The 23,759-nt window shown below is 26.2% G+C and overlaps 1 protein-coding gene and 1 long non-coding RNA gene across 6 annotated transcripts in view; one reads left to right on the top strand and one right to left on the bottom strand.

Annotated features, from left to right (window-relative positions):
• Positions 1-22,746, top strand: part of LOC122507053 — a 41,795-nt gene extending 19,049 nt beyond the window's left edge. Inside the window, exons 4-9 of one of the 2 annotated variants that reach the window (XR_006302079.1) lie at positions 4,113-4,250; positions 5,795-5,867; positions 6,794-6,867; positions 7,764-7,836; positions 8,322-8,599; positions 22,604-22,746. This is a non-coding gene — a long non-coding RNA (uncharacterized LOC122507053). Of the gene's footprint in view, positions 1-4,112; positions 4,251-5,794; positions 5,868-6,793; positions 6,868-7,763; positions 7,837-8,321; positions 8,817-22,603 lie in introns of those variants that run through there. The other variant, XR_006302078.1, reaches the window with a different exon arrangement.
• Positions 1-23,759, bottom strand: part of LOC122506987 (fasciclin-3) — a 545,181-nt gene that overhangs the window by 64,255 nt on the left and 457,167 nt on the right. The window lies entirely within an intron of this gene.

Raw genomic sequence — 23,759 nt, 5'->3', positions numbered from 1 at the left:
AATCTAATACAGGCTTATATATATACACCACTATCCTCGACGATACAGCATTGACAAATATTGCTTGCTTTGTCTCATACGACTGATTATTAGAAATATTCCATTGGAGATTTCATCTATTCGGAAATTTAATGTTATTCCATTTGCTGATTGTTAATATTTCAATATTAGCAATCACAAACTGCTAATTCTAAATAACACTTTTACAAAGTATCACTCTGAAGAGTGATGAACGAAATTTGTGAAAGTTTTGAAAGTACTGTTCATTTGAGGTAGTATTGTTTTGAAGACGATTTTTACCGTTTGCACTTACCGTCTTTTTTTGTATTGTACTTTTATGTTTATTCTTGACAACCTTTAATGTTTGGGTTTACCGTCGTTTACGTTTGCACTTACCGATCGTCAATATGTACACTTTATATCTATTCTTGCACTTATCGTCTATATGTACTTGCACTTGCCTTTGTCGACTGCACTTACCGTTGCTTAAGTGTTAGTAACTATCGTCGTCTAGAGTAACTAGGGTCGATTTATAACTGTTACTAATACATATCGTCACTAAGGCTATTAACTACCCTAGTCAAGTATAATTATGTACAATTCTAACCATTGATGGTAGCACTTACCGTCGCTAAGAGCTGTTAACTATCCTTGTTTTCAAGTATAACTTGACTTAACAACTAACCATCCTTCTATGATATTAATTCTCCTAGTCAAGTGTGAACCAAGGTCTATTTCTAACTATTACCGATAGCACTTACCGTCGCTAAGTGCTACTAACTATTCTTATTATCAAGAGTGACTAGGATCGATTTCTAACACTTGACATAGCACTTAGCCTTTCTAAGTGCTACTAACTATACGCTCGTTTTTAAGTGAATCTAAATTCGATTTTCAACTATTGTTGATAGCACTTACCGTCGCTAATAAGGCTCGACGATTTTAATTAACTAATTTTATTATAATTATCATATCAATTAATAGTATTATAATTGTATTTTTCAAAGTATTAATCAAGGGGAAGTGCCTCAATCGAAACTACCGTGTGTGCTTACCGTGCCCTAAGGAAAGTTTTCAAATCAAAAAAAAACATTGTCAAATTCCTGTATAATTAGAAAATAATTTTCATTTTTGGGCCACGAAAATTTTCTGTTTTACTGAATGAAGTTTAAACTTGGGCACACTTTTGAAAAGTGAAATATTTAATTGAAAAAGTGGTTATTAAAATAAATGATTCGTTTGTGGTTTCAAAGGAATTTTGTCATGAGAGAGGGCAACGAAGAGACAGAGAGAAATAGAGAGATAGAGAAACAGAGACGTAAAGGGAGATAGAGAGAGAGAGAAAGTTTGCCGGAGTGAATGTTCGTGTAGGTGAACAGTCATTGCATTAAAGGCAAGTCCACTGGGTGCAGTGTCTGCACTTAACGCAAGTCTAGAGACGCAGAAGAGCAGGCACTTTGTATATATGAAAACCCAAATGTCCCGCGTTGGTTCTTATTCCAACGAGATATGCCATTTTCTGGAAGTAAAGTTGTTAAATCCCGAAAGGCAGAAATTATATACACACACTTTTCGAAATTCAAAAGAAATTGCAAACCGTCTCGAGGCAGAAAGAAAAAAAAATGTAGAAAACTTTTTCATACCATTATTATTAATTAAATCCGAGTTTTTTTTAATAATAATTAAACAACCGAATAAAAATACTAAAAGCAAATATTTACAAAAACATTATAATCTTTTTCCATTTGACAAGAATGTTTATATAATACACAAAAAATCTTTGCTATGAACACGGTTATTATCAACATTACCATCCTATTTGGAAAATCAAATTATCTCTTTAATTCAACAAAAATCCTCAAATTTTGTAAACAAAAAAATTATTGATAAAAAAATGTTCTCTCACCAATAAAATAGTTCAAGAATAATAGATTTGGAGAATAAAAAAAAGAGAAGAAAGCACGCGGGAAGAGTATGGATTAAAAAGATTTTACGGGATTTTAAGAGATGAAGGGGAATAAAAGTATAAAAGTGGCTTAAAAAGAAAATAATAGTGAATAGTAAATCTATTAAACCTTGCGTTAATTTTTTTTCGTTTGCTTTATTTTGTTTCAAATTAATCTGGGAAAACATTTTAAATTTGCAGATTGCATCTCGAATTGTTGTGTGTGATTAGAGAAAAATAATTCAATAATAGTTTCGTTAAATTTACCCTTTTTGCAAAAAAAAAAAAAATAGTAATAATAATAGTCACTGGTAGTTATACAATCGAAGTACCATCGACGGTAAGTGCAATTAATTATAACTGCACTTAATTATTAGAAATAAGTACAAATACAATAATTTACTGATATCGTTAAGTATCAATGACGATAAATTAATTTATGATTAGATCAAATATATAATCATTATGGTGATATTTTAAAGGACGGTAAGTGTCACTATCAGAAAATTGCCACTACATTAAACTATCACTTAATGTAAATATCGGTAAGTGCAACTGCCGGTAGGTGAAAATATAAGTAAATAAAACTATTGATAAGATAAACTATCGATAAGTGAAACTATCGATAAGTGCATTCATCGGTAAGTGTAACTAATTAAAAAGTAAATAGTAGTAAAACTACTTTCCGTCTTGATTGACGGTAAGTGCAATAAAAATAAAGTGCAATAATATTACCAAACTTTTCTCTAAAAAGCGTGGGTTACAGTAATTGAAAGAAATGTAAACAATTGTGAACTATTATTACTAAACAAGTAGTAACTGGCGGTAGTTATAAACGACGGTAAGTGTTATAGACGGCCTTACATAAATTATTATCGGCATTTGCACTTACCGGTAATACGATTCACAATATACTCATTCAAATATATTATAGTAATCGAAATAAATGTCGATAATTGGAAACCTTTGAAAGCAATACCTGTCGGTACTTATAAAAAGACGGTAAGTGACATAGATGATCTATAACAATAATTGACGGTACTTGCACTTACCGGTAATTTGATTTGAAATATAATTGATTAAGTATATTGTATTAATCGAAATAAAATAGCAATAATTGTCGGTACATTTAAATAACGGTAAGTGCCAACAACGACTTCTATAAATAATTGACGGCACTTTCACTTACCGTCAGTTTGATTTAAAATATACTTATCCAGCGTTAGTAAATCATGACACTAAATCAAACTAAGGGAATAATAGAGTCAGTGGTAGTTGTACTTTGCGGTAGCTACCATCTACGGTAGTTGTACTTGACGGTTGTTTTTACCTGAAACAAAAAAATTAGAAAATGACAGTTACACTAGACTCCAGTTTTTACAAGAAGATTATTTTTTTATTTTCTTTATAATTTTTTCTTATTAAATCTTTACAGATTATAATGTTTTTATTATCTTTTTTTGATTTCGGATAAAAAAAACGGTAATCACTCGACGGTAGTTGAAATAATGTAGGAGACCAAGAAATGCAATTTTGTAACAGACATATCTCGGTAATTAGCGTTTGGTTTTCTTCGAGTGCAAGTTACAATTTCTGTGGCATCGCGTCCTATTATGGGGTATTATGTAGAAATTACCGGATTCGTCGAATTGTAAAAGCCTGCAGCAATAGTAATTTCCCGACGAATTTGGTACAACGGAAATGTGCTTGACGAGACGTTCAGACACCGTTATCCAAGTGAAACGTGCAATAAATTCCTACGTGTTTTGAATGATTAAAATTGCTGTTCTAACGTTATTGAATTTCTTTTAGTTTTATATTTTATTTTGTTTCAAAAACATGGATATTTCTATATTTATTTTTATTTATTCATTTTTTCAACAGAAATATTGTGTTAAAAATGTATAAAAATAAAATCACGTGAAAAGTATATATAAATTAGGAATTTACGTAAGAAAATTTGTGACGTATTCTTCATAATTACACGATATGATTACTAAAATATTTTGATCCTAGGTAATAATAAACTACAATAATTCTAATTTGTAAATAAGATTTTTATGATTAATGTTTAATTAATATTTTATTGAAAATTAATTTAAATTTATATTTATGTAAAATAAATAATTCGTGTACAAATAAACTTTATTCGAAATCTTTCTTGCAGTGACGCATCACACCGCAGTCTTTGGAGAGACATTGTAAAGGGAACACTAATTGACAGGACATCGAAGAATGTTGCAAACTTGCCAAGAATCTTTGATTCCAATGCGATAAAGAAAGAGGGAACATAAGAAGTAAAGGGGTAAGTGAAAAAAATATCATAATACTTTAACTGAATTTTTTATTTTAAAAACTAGAATTCATTTAAATATATTAAAAATATTACATATCTTTTATGATTAAATATTTTTAAGTTCAATAAATTTTTTCCTAACACTGTGAAAATTAAAATTTATAACAAATTTCTATTTCAAATGTGATAAAAAAAATCAAAAATATTTTAATGAATAATATTACAAAAAAATAATAATTTCTACAAAAAATAGTAAAAATTGAAAACAAAAAAAATAGTAAGAAGTAAAACTAAACTAAAAGAAAAGAGTTACCTAACTTTTGCTATATTTTTTTGTTTTTAGCAAACAAATTTCACTTAATAACAATCTTTCTTCAGTAAAAATTAGTAAAAAAAAAATTAAAACTACAAAAAAGTAAAAATATAACAGTTAATAATTAAAATTATTCATAGTTAAAAATAATTTGATAATGAATTATTTGATAATATAAAAGCAATTGCGGTTCTTTTGAATAAAATAAATTTGTTCTCAAAAATAAATAAAGAATATAATTATTACTAATAAAAAATTAAAATAATAATCAGTAAACCTTTTTATTTTTTTTTTGTATTTTATTTAGTAATTTTTATTTTCTCTTTCTGAAAATGTTGTAGAAAATTATTAAAAACTTTAGAAATTATTATTTTGAATGTTAGACGTCGCCTTTTCAACAATTCAGAATTTAGAGGGGAAAGATAATCCTTTGTTGTAAACAAGAAAGTTAATGACCTTCGTCATTGTTAGGAATTTGTATTGAAACTGCTTTGCTTAAAAATTTTAGTTTCAAATTTATTAAAAGGAAAATTACAAATAATACAATATTGAAAATAATCAAGATATAATATTCATTAAAAAATTTATTTTAAAAAATCATAAAAATAAATAGTAAAATAAAAAAATATAAATATTTAAATACAATACTAGTAATAGTTAAAAATTAATTTAAAATAATAATAAATTGTCAAATAAATTAAAAACGTAAAAATAACATTTTTTAAAAAACATTTTTTAAAAAATAATTGTGAATAAATAAATTTTTATTGAACGAATGGTAATTTTCTTTTAAATTTTGTAGTGTAAAAATATTAAATATTCTCGAAATTAAATTTCGAAACTTATTCAAGTTAATAATTGAGAATTTGAAGGATAAGTTAATCCCGTATTGTAAACAAGAGATATAACGACATTGTTAAGAGAAATTGTTTTCTTTCCGTCCTTGTCTTTCTATTCTTCAACGACAAGGAAAGTACAAAATTAAAATTTAGCCCTTTCCCCTTCTTTTCTTCGAAAATAAATTTCTCCCTCTACCTGTGTGAACTTTCCATAGCGTCTCATTTCATCAACTTTTGTGTGACGGGTGGTTAACTGTACAGTTTCATTTCATTAAATAAGTGAATTTTTCAAATATTTTATTGTATTTTATTTAATAAACGTAAAAATAAAATAAAATAACAACAATTTAAACAAATAAAGTGCAACGAATTTTAAAAATCAAAATTTTTTAATTGAACAGGAATATTTTTCCTGCGACGCATATTCAAAGGAGGAGTTTATGGTGGGATTTTCCAGTCAATGAGAAATAATGAGTGAGTAACAAAAAATAGAATTTATTTTTTTATTTTAAATAATATATTTGTAATAGTTAACTGTAGTTTACAATTAGTTGCGAAATTACAGTGAATAAAAATAATATTCTTTACACTTAAAATAAATGTAGATACAGAATATTTCTTTATTTAATGATTATATTGAAACTGCTTTGATTGAAAATTTAAATTCTTTATTGAAAAGAAAATTACAATCTATTTTAAGATAAAAAATAATCAATATTTAATATTTATTAAAAAATTTAATTTAAAAAATCATAAAAAATAAATACAATAAAATAATATAAATATTTTAATACAATACTAGTAATAATTAAAAATAAAATTAAAATAATAAATTGTCAAATAAATTAAAAACGTAAAAATAACATTTTTTAAAAAACATTTTTTAAAAAATAATTGTGAATAAATAAATTTTTATTGAACGAATGGTAATTTTCTTTTAAATTTTGTAGTGTAAAAATATTAAAAATTCTCGAAATTAAATTTCAAAATTTATTCATTTTCATAATTGAGAATTTGAAGGATAAGTTGATCCCCTATTGTAAACAAGAGAGATAACGATATTGTTAAGAGAACTTGTTTTCTTTCCGTCCTTGTTTTTCTATCCTTCAACGACAAGGAAAGTACAAAATTAAAATTTAGCCCTTTCCCCTTCTTTTCTTCGAAAATAAATTTCTCCCTCTACCTGAGTGAACTTTTCATAGCGACACATTTCATCAACTTTTGTTTGACGAGTAACTAACCACTCGTCATGAAACTGTACAGTTTCTTTCATTAAATAAGTGAATTTTTCAAATATTTTATTTAATTTTAATTTAATAAACGTAAAAATAAAATAAAATAACAATTTAAACAAATAAAGTGCCACAAATTTCAAAAATCAAAATTTATTAATTGAACAGGAGTATTTTTCCATGCGACGCATATTCAAAGGAGGAGTTTATGGTGGAATTTTCCAGTCAATGAGAAATAATGAGTGAGTAACGAAAAATAGAATTTATTTTTTTACTTTAAATGATTTATTTGTAATAGTTAACTGTAGTTTACAATTATTTGCGAAATTACAGCGAATAAAAATAATATTCTTTACACTTAAAGTAAATGTAGATACAGAATATTTTAATTATATTTCTTTATTTAATGATTATATTGAAACTGATTCGATTGAAAATTTCAATTCTTTATTAAAAAGAAAATTACAATCTATTTTAAGATAAAAAATAATCAATATTTAATTTAATATTTATTAAAAAATTTAATTTAAAAAATCATAAAAAATAAATACAATAAAATAATATAAATATTTTAATACAATAGTAGTAATAATTAAAAATAAATTGAAAACGTAAAAATAACATTTTTTAAAAAATAATTATGAATAAATAAATTTTTATTGAACGAATGGTAATTTTATTTTAAATTTTGTAGTATAAAAATATTAAAAATTCTCGAAATTAAATTTCAAAATTTATTCATTTTCATAATTGAGAATTTGAAGGATAAGTTGATCCCCTATTGTAAACAAGAGAGATAACGATATTGTTAAGAGAACTTGTTTTCTTTCCGTCCTTGTTTTTCTATCCTTCAACGACAAGGAAAGTACAAAATTAAAATTTAGCCCTTTCCCCTTCTTTTCTTCGAAAATAAATTTCTCCCTCTACCTGTGTGAACTTTTCATAGCGTCACATTTCATCAACATTTGTGGGACCGGTGGTTAACTATACAGTTTCATTTCATTAAATTAAATAAGTGAATTTTTCAAATATTTTATTTAATTTTAATTTAATAAACGTAAAAATAAAATAAAATAACAACAATTTAAACAAATAAAGTGCCACACATTTCAAAAATCAAAATTTATTAATTCAACAGGAGTATTTTTCCTGCGACGCATATTCAAAGGAGGAGTTTATGGTGGAATTTTCCAGTCAATGAGAAATAATGAGTGAGTAACAAAAAATAGAATTTATTTTTTATTTTAAATTATTTATTTGTAATAGTTAACTGTAGTTTACAATTATTTGCGAAATTACAGTGAATAAAAATAATATTCTTTACACTTAAAGTAAATGTAGATACACAATATTTTAATTATATTTCTTTATTTAATGGTTATATTGAAACTGATTTGATTACAAATTTTAATTTCTTTATTAAAAGGAAAATTACAAATATTTCAAGATAAAAAATAATCAATATTTAATATTTATTAAAAAATTTAATTTAAAAAATCAAAAATAAATAGAATAAAATAATAAATATTTTAATACCATACTAGTAATATTTAGAAATAAATTAAAAATAATAAATTGTTACATAAATTATAAACGTAAAAATAACATTCTTTAAAAAATAATTATTAATCAATAATTAAAAAAAAATATTGAATTAAATATTTATTTTTCATGAAATATTATATATGTTTTGCAGTGAAGTTTTCAACATCATATTCTTCTGAAGGAGAGGAAAGGACACAGGACATTATCAAATTATATTATTATTGTGAAATGTAATTTAAAAATTAACGACGACTTTTTTGTACTGCGATTTAAAAATTATGTAACAGTATTTAGATAAGGATTGCGATATTTTTATGTATTAAATAAGAAAGAAAAAAATAGTGACGGAAGAGGAGAAGAAAGAAGCTGAAGAAATCGTACAACGAACGAAGACCGAAACATCTTCTTTCAAACAGGAATGGTATTACTGTGAGTTTTTGATTAATTTATTTACTTTTTTATATTTCTTAGGTATTACAGCGGCTAACTAAGATCCAATTTGTTTATATTTTTTCTTAAAGTCATTCTTGATATATTTATACAAAATTATAAAAAACCTTGCACTTTTAAAAAGTGTACTATTGAAAAGAATATACAGTAAGAATATAGCTTTATACATAAAAAATATTTATATACATTTTTTATGCTTAAAAAACAAAAATAAAACATAGAAATACTAAAATGAATTAACCATAAATTTCTTTTAAAATCAAATTAATATAGATAAATACATTTAAAGATAGAATTAAAAAAAATTGTACTTTTGCTTTTAACATTATCTAATAATAATTATTACCGCTGTGATACCTAAACTCGATGTCATTTTTGTAAAAAAAAATATAAAAAATTGCAATCCCTTTATTATCCCCTTAATATTCCTTGCGACCGCAGGCTAGTTGGGGTAAGTACGTATATATTGAAATTAAACATTGTTATATTGAAAAATAATAATATCCCTATTTACACTTAAAGATTTTGTAGACAAAAATTACAAGAGTTAAAAATCACATTTTTATATTAGATACCTGAAAATATGTTGTTGTCAAGGTAAAAAATTATTTAAAATTACATAGGTAAAGAAACTTAATAAATTCGTTTCATAAACTCAAGACATTACTGTAAAATATACATATTTATTAAAAAACTATGCGAAACCAAAAAATGACAAAAAAATTAAAGTCTAAATAGCTTGTCAAAAAATGACTCTATTAAATAAACAAAAGAAAAAATTAAAATCGAATATTTTATCTCAGTAACATTGGCAAGGTTGCCACAGGTCAGGAAATTCAGGGAAAAGTCAAGGATTTTTATGAAAAGTATTGGAAAAAATTAAATTTTTGCAATTCATAAGAAAATTATTAATTTTCACTTAAAATTTTTGTAGACAAAAATTATATGAGTTAAAAAAATCACATTTTTATATAATATACCTGAAAATATGTTGTTGTCAAGGTAAAATAAAAAATTAAATAAAATTACATACGTAAAGAAACTTAATAAATTCGTTTCATAAACTCAAGACATTAATGTAAAATATATACATTTATTAAAAAACTATGCGAAGCAAAAAAATTAAAGTCTGAATAGCTTGTCAAAAAATGACTCTAGTAAATAAACAAAAAAAAATTAAAATGGAATGCTTTATCTCAGTAGCATTGGCAACGTTGCCACAGGTCAGGAAATTCAGGGAAAAGTCAAGGATTTTTATGAAAAGTATTGGAAAAAATTAAATTTTTGCAACTCATAAGAAAATTATTAATTTTGCTGTCTTGTTTGTTTGCATCATAAACAATGAAACTACCACGAATTCTAATAAAAAACCTTCAATTTTTTTCAATTCTGACAATAATTTCTTTTTAAATAACTGAATAATAATTTTACAAATTTCTAATAAACTTTTTTCCAATAATTCAATTATTTTCATAAATAATAAACATTTTATGAACATTCAATGATATCCAAAAGAATAGACTTCTTTTTATGAATTTAATTATTTTCATTTTCATAAATAATAAAACTCACCACAGAATTCCAATTATTTTTAAATTTTTACAATTTTAATTGAGTTCCTCAAAAAATATAATAATTAGGATTAAAAAATTAAAAATGTTAAAAATGTTTAATTATTAGTTTAAAATTCGAAAAGAAAAAGTAAGAAAATGAAATTAATCGGAATCACAATTAATTAATTACAAATTTTTAAGTAAACAGCTTTATCGCATGAATCGCAATGAAACGAATTGTTTTTGTTAAATTACTGTAACTATGAGTGATTTTATTAATATTTGCAATGAAATCGCTAAAAACAAGCAATAAATTTCTACCCCTAAAGAAAGTGGCCCACAATTCTCCAAATGCTTCATTTTACAAAAAGCTTTGTATTATTTATTTTAATTTGATGCAAAGTTTTTTTTTAGTCAAAGTACCAATCCCACACAATAGTTAAAAAAATATTTTTCATAATTTATTCTTGAAAATCCTTGTAAAAACAATAAAAACATGAAGGTCCAAAATATATATTTGAATGCAATTTTTCAGGTGATTTTTGTTTACGGTTTATAGGTAAAATTATAAAGCGTTGTAAAGTAATTAAATGCTAATGAAAAATTTACTTTGGATGAACAAAAGAAAATAAAAAAAAATTGGGTAATCAAAGTTATAAATATTATTAAATAATTGAGGTGGCCCACAATTGCCCAATCTTCCCTAATTTTTAAGTAGTAACAGGTACACCCGTTCTATATATCAGACAATTAAAATAAGGAAAAAGGAGCTTTAAATTTATTTTCTCTAAAAAGCGCAGCAAAAGATTAATCAATAGTGAACCTTTTTCCTTTTGTACAACAAAAACTAAAATTGTGCCTCCATGATTTAATCAGGTTTTAGAGAACCTTTTGAGTTTTCATGCGACTAATTAGGGTTAAAGCATTAAAATATCCATGAACTATACTGAACCATTCGAATTGAAACTTAACATTACTAAAATTTGGTATCGCTTTTTTCCTCAAATATATTCAGGCTGATAACCGTCATCTTCCTTTGTTCAACAAATAAGGAAATAAGTTAGTTATCCTATATTTTATTTATTTACTTAGAAAACAATAAGTTCCTAAGGCTTGCCCTCAAAGGAACAGTCAAAGTATACATTTCAATTAAAGTGTATACTTAATATTATCAATGATAAATTTAATATCAAATATGAGATTTTAAAGTCAAAGTTTATGAAAAATGTTTTATAAAAAGCTTATATAATCTATTATGATAATAGATTAATATTAGTAGGGTATTTTCAATGAAAGTAATTGAAGGATATTATGAGAAAAAAGTGAGTCAAGAGTATTCTCTTAAAAAAATTAGATTACTTTTAGATTATATATTAGATTGATGTAAAAAAAGTCAATTGGTTAGAACGAGTCACACAAAGTTTATGAACATTCCCAATATACTCGTTAAACTGGTAGTCAGGGAACTCAGCATGAATTTTAATTTAATGACAAATCTTTTGACTCACTTAATTCCTGTAATTTAATTTATAAAAATACAAAATGCATAAAAAACTTAATAATTAACTCTAAAGTTTAAGAATTTAAAAAATATTTAGAACGATAAAGAGTTTATTGATAAATGTCAGTAATTTTCCAGTACAATTAAATAGACTATAAAAATCAATGACAATCGGTAAACGAATTTCTTCGCGATAATCAATCGGTTTTGTCTCGTCAGAATTTTGACGTTTTCTGCCACCCGTTTTCCTTAAGAAAGACAGTCGGTGCCGAAGCCTTTCCTCAGCTCGTTTCATAATTGTTAAGAAAATGGAGTATTAGTCCGAAACTACTTTTGATAAATAGCGTAAACATTACTGTTAAATATACAAGTTTCTCAAAAATGTGCTAAACCTGAAACCTGCCAAAAAATGAAAATCTCAAATTAACTTTAAAAAAAAATATGAAACATGAATAATTAAAGATAAAAAATTAAACTTAAATTTATACTATTTTACCAAATAAGTGAGTCAACAGATTTCACCTTAAGATAACTTCGAAATCAGAGTAATTTAGATTCAATTCACGATTGACATTAAGAAAGTCGATCATTGAGCAGGATTAAGACCCGAGAAAACAAATCGGGAGGATGTGGATGGGTTAAGACTTATCTCTCCAGCGGGTTTTTTGTTAAACGTCTGGAAAGAGCAAATAGAATACATAAAGTTGGTAAATAAAAAATAATTTTTTACAACAATATCTGATGACGGACGTTAATTAAACCACCTGAGACCAATGCTCTCTGAAGGGTCCACGATGGGTATTGGATTCATGAATCACATACCCTGAAGGGTCTTAATAGGAAAAAAAGTATTCGGTTGACATGAATGTATGTCATTTTTGCAAACTAATATCTGTTGACTCTCTTATATTTAATATTTTGACAAAGATGTCTTTTTTATTATAAGTTAAGGAAGAAATTAGCCTTTTACTGTTACTTACAAATAACATTTATTGATTGATATTGAATATTTGTATATTGACAAAAATACAAAGTATTTACTTATATTTACTTTTTAAAGTAATAACCAAAAACCGTTTTTTGCAGAATTAAAAATCCAAAAAAACATAGTTAAACTTTATTAATCTACGCCAAAGTACTCTCATTTTATGTTTGCACGTGAGACCTACAATTTAAAAAAAATCCATTCCTAAAGTTCTACATGATCTCGAGATATTTATGAAATTGTGATATTTACACACACATACGGAATTACATTTTTTAAATAAATCATTATTGAACTCCTGAGGTCAAATACCATAAAGATATGTCAAAAAATCGAACTCGACAAATTTTGATATTACAAAACTTCCTCTATGAGGACACAATATAATAAAAATATTGTAAAAAATTGTCATTGATTTTTATTAAAAGTACTGGAAAAAATTATAAATAATGAATTTTGCTGTGTTGTTTGTTTGCATCATAAACCATGAAATTACCAGGAATTAGAATAAAAAAACTTTTAATTTATTTCAATTCTGACAATAATTTCTCTTTAACCAACTTATTTCTTCAATAACTAATTTAAAATTATTCTTCTTAAATTCTGTAATGTATAGTTTCACAAATTTTTAATAAATTTCTTCCCAATAAGTCAATTATTTTCATAAATAAGAAAATTTTATTCTTTTTAAATTCTGTAATGTATAGTTTAACAAATTTTTAATAAATTTCTTCCCACTAAGTCAATTATTTTCATAAATAAGAAAATTTTTTTATAAACTTTCAATGATTTTCAAAATAATAAACTTTTTTTTAGGAATTCAATTATTTTTATAAATAATAAAACTCACCACAAAATTTCAATTATTTCAAATACAATTAAAATAAAATACTCTTTTGTTCAGGATTTTTTGGGGCTTAGTACCTACTAGAAGTCAGGTGACTTTCAGATGATTAGATTTATTAAATTTAAATAAAATAAATTTTTAATATTTTTTTCACCAAATTTACTTTGCCTGATAGCGTACGGGTGGATCTGCTATTATTTTAAAAGTAAAATAAAATCCTCTATTCTTTATAGTGTAGGGATTAGTCCCTACTAGAACTCAGGTGATTTTCAGATGATTATATTTATTAAAATTTGAAAAAATAAATTTCTAATATTTTTTTCACCGAATTCTGTTTGTTTGATATAGTTAGGGTGAGGGTGCTATTACTTAAAAATTAAAATAAAATTCTCTATTCTTCAGGATTGTGTAGTGCTCGGTCCCTACTAAAAGTCAGGTGATTTTCAGATGATTAGATTTATTAAATATTAAAAATATAAATTTTTAATATTTTTTTCACCAAATTTAATTTGCCTGATGGCGTACGGGTAGACCTGCTAATATTTTAAAAGTAAAATAAAATCCTCTATTGTTCAGCGTTGGGTGAGGGTGCTACGACTTAAAAATTGAAATCAAATTCTCTTTTCTTTTGGATTGTGTAGTGCTCAGTCCCTACTAGAAGTCAGGTAATTTTCAGATAATTAGATTTATTAAATTTTGAAAAAATAAATTTTTAATTGCTCTTTTACCAAATTTTGATTGTCTGATAGCGTTCGTGTGAGGGTGATATTACCTAAAAATTAATATTATCAATGATAAATTTAATATCAACTATGAGATTTTAAAATCAAAGTTTCTGAAAAATGTCTTATAACAAGCTTATAGAATTTATTATGATAATAGATTAATATTAGTAGGGTATTTTCCATGAAAGTAATTGAAGGATATTATGAGAAGAAAGTGAGTCAAAAGAATTCTCTTAAAACAATTAGATTACTTTTAGCTTATATTCGATTGATGTAAAGAGAGTCAATTGGTTAGATCGATGGATTTGGAATTAGATCGTGACACAAGCTCATGAACATCCGTTGGTACATTCTTAGCTGGCTATGAATTAAGCAGTCACACAAAATTTATGAACATTCCCAATATACTCGTTAAACTGGTAGTCAGGGAACTCAGCATGAATTATTTAATGACGAATCTTTTGACTCACTTGATTCCTGTAATTTAATTTATAAAATTACAAAATGCATAAAAAACTTAATAATTAACTCTAAAGTTTAAGAATTTATAACATATTTAGAACACTAAAGAGTTTATTGATAAATGACAGTAATTTTCCAGTACAATTAAATAGACTATAAAAATCAATGACAATCGGTAAACGAATTTCTTCGCGATAATCAATCGGTTTTGTCTCGTCAGAATTTTGACGTTTTCTTCCACCCGTTTTCCTTAAGAAAGACGACAGTTGGTGCCGAAGCCTTTCCTCAGCTCGTTTCATAGTTGTTAAAAAAATAGAGTATTAGTCCGAAACTACTTTTGATAAATAGCGTAAACATTACTGTAAAATATACAAGTTTCTCAAAAATGTGCTAAACCTAAAACTTGCCAAAAAATGAAAAGCTCAAATTAACTTTAAAAAAAAATAAGAAACATGAATAATTAAAGATAAAAAATTAAACTTAAAAATATACTATTTTACCAAATAAGTGAGTCAACAGATTTCACCATAAGATAACTTCGAAATCATAGTTATTTAGATTCAATTCACGATTGACATTAAGAAAGTCGATCATTGTGTAGAATTAAGACCCGAGAAAACAAATCGGGAGGATGTGGATGGGTTAAGACTTATCTCTCCAGCGGGCTTTCTGGACGTGCAGTCGTAGGATATTAGCTCCTGGGCAGTTGAGATCTACCTTGGCACTGTGCAAAGCGTGGATCTGTTCTGGAGAAACCATCTCTACCGCTACCGATCAAAAATGTAGACTTAGTAAGCATTAAAGATTAGTTTAAAGCAACCGAATTTGGCGTTCTTTTTGTAATGGTATAATCTGTTGTTCATGGTGTCAATTATCTCATTTGTTACAAAAATATTTGAAAACGGCGTTTGGGAAGTCACCTGAGACCAATGCTCTCTGAAGGGTCCACGATGGGTATTGGATTCATGAATCACATACCCTGAAGGGTCTTAATAGGAAAAAAAGTATTCGGTTGACATGAATGTATGTCATTTTTGCAAACTAATATCTGTTGACTCTCTTATATTTAATATTTTAACAAAGATGTCTTTTTTATTATAAGTTAAGGAAGAAATTAGCCTTTTACTGTTACTTACAATTAACATTTATTGATTGATATTGAATATTTGTATATTGACAAAAATGCAAAGTATTTACTTTTATTTACTTTTTAAAGTAATAGCCAAAAACCGATTTTTGCAGAATTAAAAATCCAAAAAAACATAGTTAAACTTTATTAATATATGCCAAAGTACTCTCATTTTATGTCTGAACGTGAGACATACAATTTCAAAAAAATTCATCCCTAAAGTTCTTCACGATCTCGAGATATTTATGAAAATGTGATATTTACACACACACATACGGAATTACATTTTTTAAGTAAATAATTTTATTTTCGAAAAATTTTGATATTACAATACTTCCTCTATGAGGACGCAATATAATAAAAAAATATTGTAAAAAATTGTCATAGATTTTTATTAAAAGTACTGGAAAAAATTATGAATAATAAATTTTGCTGTGTTGTTTGTTTGCATCATAAACCACGAAATTACCACGAATTCTAATTAAAAAAACCTTTAATTTATTTCAATTATGACAATAATTTCTCTTTACCCAAACTTATTTCTTGAATAACTAATTTAAAATTACTATTTTTAAATTATGTAATGAATAGTTTTTAAATTTTTAATAAATTTCTTGCCAATAAGTCAATTATTTTCATAAGTAAGAAAATTTTTTTATAAACTTTCAATGATTTTCAAAATAATAAACTTTTTTAGATGATTAGATTTATTAAATTTTGAAGAAATAAATTTTTAATATTTTTTTCACCAAATTTTGTTTGTCTGCTAGAGTTTGGGTGAGGGTGCTACTACTTAAAAATTGAAATAAAATCCTATTTTTTTAGGAATGTGTAGGGCTCAGTACCTACAAGAAGTGAGGTAATTTTTAGATGATTAGAATTATTAAATTTAAAAAAAATAAATTTTTAATATTTTTTTCACTAAATTTTGATTGTCTGATAGCGTACGAGTGGACCTGCTATTACTTAAAAATTGATATAAAATTCTCTATTGTTCAGGATGGTGTAGGGCTTAGTCCCTACTAGAACTCAGGTGATTTTCAGATGTTTAGATTTATTATAAATTTTTAATTTCTCTTTTACCAAATTTTGATTGTCTGATAGCGTTCGTGTGAGGGTGATATTACCTAAAAATTAATATTATCAATGATAAATTTAATATCAACTATAAGATTTTAAAATCAAAGTTTCTGAAAAATGTCTTATAACAAGCTTATAGAATTTATTATGATAATAGATTAATATTATTAGGGTATTTTTCATGAAAGTATAATTGAAGGATATTATGAGAAGATAGTGAGTGAGTCAACAGCATTCTCTTAAAATAATTATATTACTTTTATCTTACATTCGATTGATGTAAAAAGAGTCAATTGGTTAGAATGAAGGGTTTAGAATTAGACCGTGACGCAAGCTCATGAACATCCGTTGGTACATCCTTAGCTGGCTTTGAATTGAGCTGTCACACAAAGTTTATGAACATTCCCAATATGCTCGTTAAACTGGTAGTCAGGGAACTCAGTATGTATTTTAATATTTAAATGATATATGCATATTAGGTAAAGGAAGATATTCTTATGTTATTAGTCGTATTGGAATGAATAAGAAAATACATGTTGAAATTTAAGAAGAGATATTCTAATATCAAGTTTATAAAAATAGAATAAAAATTTTGAGAAAAATTACCATAGATTTTTATTAAAAGTGCTGGAAAAAATTATGAATAATTAATTTTGCTGTCTTGTTTGTTTGCGTTATAAATCATGAAATTACCACAAATTCTAATAGAAAACCTTGAATTTTTTTTATTTCTGTCAATAATTTCATTTTAACCAACTTATTTTTTGAATAACTATTATACAATTTTTCCTGATAAATTATTTCCTGAATAAGTTTACAAATGTTAAATAAATTTTTTCTTAACAATTCAATTATTTTCATAAATAAGAAAATTTTTTTATAATTTTTTTTAATTATTTATTACTTAAATGGGATATTTATTGATATAAAGTATGTGTATATTTTACATTTTTGTCTTGACAATAACAATGAAACAACAACAATACTGAACCTTTTTAGGGTGAAAGCATTGAAACATCCATTAATTATACTCAACCATTTGAATTGAGTCTTAACCTTACTAAAATTTGTTATCAATTTTATCCTCAAATATATTCAGCCTGATAACTTTCGTCTTCCTTTGTTCAATAAATAAGGAAATAAGTTAGATATCCTACATGGTAAACTTTTAATTGAAATGTATAATTAATCTTATCAATAATTAATTTAATATCAAATATGAGATTTTAAAATCAAAGTTTCTAAAAAATGTATTAATAACAATCTCAGAATCTATAATGATCGTAGATTAATATTAGTAGGGTATTTTCCATGAAAGTATAATTGAAGGATATTATGAGAAGATAGTGAGTGAGTGAGTCAACAGCATTCTCTTAAAATAATTATATTACTTTTATCTTACATTCGATTGATGTAAAAAGAGTCAATTGGTTAGAACGAGGGGTTTGGAATTAGACCGTGACGAAAGTTCATGAACATCCGTTGGTACATCCTTGACTGGTTATGAATTGAGCAGTCACACAAAGTTTATGAACATTCCTAATATACTCGTTAAACTGGTAGTCAGGGAACTCAGCATGAATTTTAATTTAATAACGAATCTCTTGGTTCCTGTAATTTAATACATAAAAATACAAAATTCATAAAAAACTTAATAATTTACTCTCAGATTTAAGAATTTATAAAATATTTAGAATGCAAAAGAGTTTACTAAGAAATGATCGTAATTTTTCGGTACAGTTAAAATAGACTATAAAAATCAATGACAATCGGTAAAGTAATTTCTTTGCGGGAATTAATCGGTTTTGTCTCGTCAGAAGTTTGACGTTTTCTGCCTCCCGTTTCCCATAAGAAAGACTGTTCTTGCGACACTACTTTTGATAAGTGGCTCAGACATTACTGTAAAGTATGCAAGTATTTCAAAAATGTGCTAAACCTAAAACTTTCAAAAAAATGAAAAGCTCAAATTAACTTGCCAAAAATAAGAAACATAATGAATAGCCAAAGGAAAAAAATTAAACTCAAATTTATACTACTTTACCAAATAAGTGAGTCAACAGATTTCACTTCAAAATAAGTACAAAATCATAGTTATTTAGATTCAATTCACGATTGACATTAAGAAAGTCGATCATTGTGTAGAATTAAGACCCGAGAAAACAAATCGGGAGGATGTGGATGGGTTAAGACTTATCTCTCCAGCGGGCTTTCTGGACGTGCAGTCGTAGGATATTAGCTCCTGGGCAGTTGAGATCTACCTTGGCACTGTGCAAAGCGTGGATCTGTTCTGGAGAAACCATCTCTACCGCTACGGATCAAAAATGTAGACTTAGTAAGCATTAAAGATTAGTTTAAAGCAACCGAATTTGGCGTTCTTTTTGTAATGGTATAATCTGTTGTTCATGGTGTCAATTATCTCATTTGTTACAAAAATATTTGAAAACGGCGTTTGGGAAGTCACCTGAGACCAATGCTCTCTGAAGGGTCCACGATGGGTATTGGATTCATCTAGGTGAATCACACACCCTGAAGGGTACTTAATTAGATAGAAAGAATTCGGTTGACACGAATGAATGTCATTTTTGCAAACTAATAACTGTTGACTCTCTTATATTTAGTATTTTGATTTTCACAAAGATATCTTCTTAATTATTAGGAAAGGAAGAAATTAATCTTTTCCTGCTACTTACAATAAACATTTATTGATTGATATTGAATATTTGCATATTTTACATTTTTGTCTTGACAAAAATACAAAGTTGCCTCCCTACTTAGTAATAGCATAAAGAATTACTTTGTTAACTTTTAAATGAAATCTAAGACAAAATAATAACAAGGTATAAAAAATTCTAATTAATTTACACTAAAATTTGATTATATTTCACATCATTACTGAGCCTGAAATAAGCAAATAACAATGACTCAAATGTTATATGGGTTCTGTCCCATTCTCGTTTCTATTTTTCGCTTTCTGCTAATTTGCACTCTTAAGACCTTCAGAACTATTCAATTTTCATCGTTCATCAAAAAGAGATCTTCAATATACATAATTCAACTTTTTTATTACACTTCTTTTGAGAGAGCAAGTAAGTGAATTTAATTACATTAATAAATAAAATAACAATTAGTTTTTTTATTATAAAATTAGTGAAAAATTACTGAATATTTTAAAAACTATTGCCAAAGTTACTGTACTTTTCTCAAATAATTCACAATTGAATAGAAAAGTTAATCTAATAATGTAAACAAGTCATTTAACCACTTTGAGCATTGTTAGAAAATATATTGTGTGTCAAATGAAATTTAAAAAAAAATAAAATATCAAATTCATTAGAAAAATAGTTTATAAATATTTCAAAACAGATTTTTATTTAAAAACAAACAATAAGTAAAAAGTTAATAAAAATAGAGTTCAAAAATTAGAATTAAAACTTATAAAAATTAATTATTGAAAAATACTTAAGATAAATTTTATTTGAAAATTTCCAATAAATATATAAATAAATTAATATCAATATACATAAATTAATATTTAAAATGAAATAAATATTCGTTTTTGAAAAAAATGCATTAAATTGAAGTACAAAAACAATTACAACCAACGATAAACTTTAAATAATAACAAAATATTAATTAATTTTGGCTATTTGTAATTACTGATCCTGAAGTAAGATAAGATAATAATTGCAAAAGTAACTATTTCGAATATATAAAATTATGTCCCAAGACGTTTTAATACACTCTAAATCTGAATCGGTGAACATTTTCCAGAATTTAGTGGACGAGGTTTCTTTGATAAATCAGTGAAATTTCATTGAGGATCAGTAAAAACTATGATTCTTAGTGGAATTCCAGTGAGAATTTTAGTGAAGTTCCACTGATTTATCAAAGAAACTTCGTCCACTGAATTAAAATCTGGGAAATTTTCACCGATTCAGATTTAATTTTTCTTTGCTTTTTTCATTTGTTGTTCTGTTTCCATCTTTGTCCTTGTAGTAAAAACGCACTTCACATATTCAGTAGAAATAAGGGAATTTAACCTTGCCTACTGAATAACAATCGGAAATTTTCGCCGATTCGAATTTAAAGTGCAATATTCTTCTTTTTATTTTTTTTCATGTTTTCTCCTATTTCCATCTTTTTGTCTCTTCTGGGAAAATGCACTTCATTTATTCTGTTGTAGTGGGAAGTTTCTCATCTATCTTTTTTTTCTACCTTCTTTTTTCTTCTTATTTTTTCTGTCTCTCTGTCTTTGAAGTCTCCCCTAGGGAAAACGCACTTTACTTATTCTCTGGGCAGTGGGTCAATTTCTAAATTAGTAGAAATTGCTTTACTTCTGGCGAATAAGGCAAAGTGTCGTCTTCTTTCCCTGGGGGACCGACTTCTCTATCTACCTAGTAGAGCTGATGTCACCTCTCCTTTGGAGGGACTCAGTCTCCCCTAGGGAAAACGCGCTTCTCTTACTCTCTAGGGAGTAGGGCAACTTCTTCCCCCCAGTAGAAGTTGCTCTTTGGGAGGAAGATGAAGTGTCGTATCTTTCCCTGGGGGACCGGCTAGTCTCTGTTGACCAATGGAAGAGCAGACATCAGTTCTCCCTCCCTTCCTTTTTGGTGGAAAAGACTTGCAACAAGCCTTTCTTTCCAAAAGAAAGTCTTTCCACCAACTCAGTCCTTCACAGACTCCCTAGTGAAGGACTTGAGAATTACCTCCTCCCCCTTACCTTTCCCAGGGGAGAGTGTGACGACTTTCTCTCCCCACCTGGGAAACGAAGTCGTCCTCAAGGAGAGAAGTTGTCGACTTCACTCTCCTTGAGTAGGAAGAGAGAAAAGTCAGAAGTCGTCCTCAGAAAGGGGATGGCGACTTTCTCAATTCCAGAAGAAGTCGAACGGGTAAGAAGGTCACTGTGAATACAGACCTCTAGAGATGAAAAAAAAATTGACGTACACCCCCCCATTTTTCTTTCTCAAGGAGAGAAGTTGTGGTGCTCCTCTCCTCTCCTTGACTTCGACTTCTACTGGGAAGTGGAAAGACTCGGTCATTTCCAACTTCCCTACTCGAGGAGATCGAAGTCGGAAACTCTCTCCTCGAGGACGACTTTGTTTTCTCCAAAGTGGGAGATTTATCCCAAGTGGAAGAGAAAGTCGTAAAACTCTCCCACTTGGGAAACGACTTCTTTTTCTCCCTAGGGAGAGAGAGAAGTCGCTAACTTTCTCTTTCCCTATCCCCTCCATTTCCTACTACTCCTTCCACCAACAGAGAACTAACTCTCTATTGTAAGAGTAGGAAAGGGAGGGGATAGAAAAATCGGAAAGAGTAGAAAAAAGGAGGGGAGGTTTAGGAACTAAGGATGGAAAGTGTTGGAGGAAGATTGGAAAGAGTTGAAAGAAGAGGAAAATTTGATTATTTAAATCAATCAAAAGTATTTTTAGTGATAATTATAAAGCATCAATTTCAATTTCCATCAATAGAAATCGATGATGATGTATAATTATGACTGTTCCTTCTAATTGATTCAAATATAAAGATAACAGTAATGAGGAATGAAAAAAAATTTAAGTTTTTAAATGAAATTTATTTTTTTCAATTATTCTTATTCCTTAAATTTCTTCACAAAAATAAAAGTACATACCTTGTGCGTGCCCTTTTATTAACATTAAATGCTATATTGATTACTAAAATAAACTTTCTTATTTCTGTGCAGATATTTTAAAGACTGAAGCTCTCTTTTGCCTCGAAAAGAAATGATGTTGGTTCATTTAAGAAGAAAGAAGAAAAAGAGTTACAAGCAAATGTGCCTTTTATAAGAGATGAAATAAAATTTTCCTAAATCGAAATATGTTAATTTTTATTTTAAACAGTCGTTTTCCGTTAATTTATGAAAAAAGATTAAAAGAAGAAAGGATTGTATTTTTTGAGAAATGAAATAAAATTGTCAAAAATCAAAATATGTTAATATTTACTTTAAAAGATTGTACCAACAAAAAAAAACTCCTTTCCTCCTTTCATATATAATTTTACAAATCTTTTTCCTTCATTTTAATAACTAATAAATAATAATTCACAAATATCAAGGAAATAATAAAAATAATTTACTTTACGTTTTTAAGTTAATATCAAAATTTTTATTTTTAAATAATTTTTAATTCATAATTTTAAATAAAAAATTAACAAGTAAATAAATTGTTTATTACTTTAAAAAAACAAATCAGAAAATAGTAAAAAAAAAGTAATTAGGTAAAATGAGGTAAAATCTAAAGTAAGAAAATAAGAAAAATAATATTAAAATAAGTACGTAAAGAAAATTATTTAATATACTTGAACAAATTAATTGATTGTAGAACGTTAAATGTACAAAAAAATAAAAATACAATGTTCAGTAAATTATATTAATTATATTAAATAAATGTAAACAAATTTCCAAATTTGAAAATAGAATGAAAATAAAAAAATAGAAAAATAAATTATGAATTTTAAAATAATAGTGCAAAATAAAAAAAAATGATAATAAATAAAGAAATTAATAAAGAAATGAAAATATAATAATTGAAAAAAGAATTGAAGAAAGAAATGAATTACAAAATTAAAAATAACTAAATGTCTGAACATGAAAATTGGAAAAAATTTGTAAAATATATTATGAAAAATTGACAAAACATACAAGAAGGTTTAGTACAATTTTTTTTGAAAAAAATTTATAAAAAACCTAAAAATTTTTTTAGGGTACGACGAAAGTACGCACTAATATTTTTGTCGACAGAAATATGAAACCAATTATGAATTTTTCTTGTTTCTAAAAATTGAAAAAATGAAATTTCAATTTATTTTCAAACAAAATCATCTAAAATGATTTTTGTATT

This window comes from Leptopilina heterotoma, unplaced genomic scaffold (assembly GCF_015476425.1).
Source record: "Leptopilina heterotoma isolate Lh14 unplaced genomic scaffold, ASM1547642v1 Lhet_114, whole genome shotgun sequence".
In the NCBI taxonomy this organism is placed as follows: domain Eukaryota; kingdom Metazoa; phylum Arthropoda; class Insecta; order Hymenoptera; family Figitidae; genus Leptopilina; species Leptopilina heterotoma.
The sequence above is the reverse complement of the archived record's forward strand: the minus strand, read 5'-3'. Positions and strand labels throughout refer to the sequence as shown.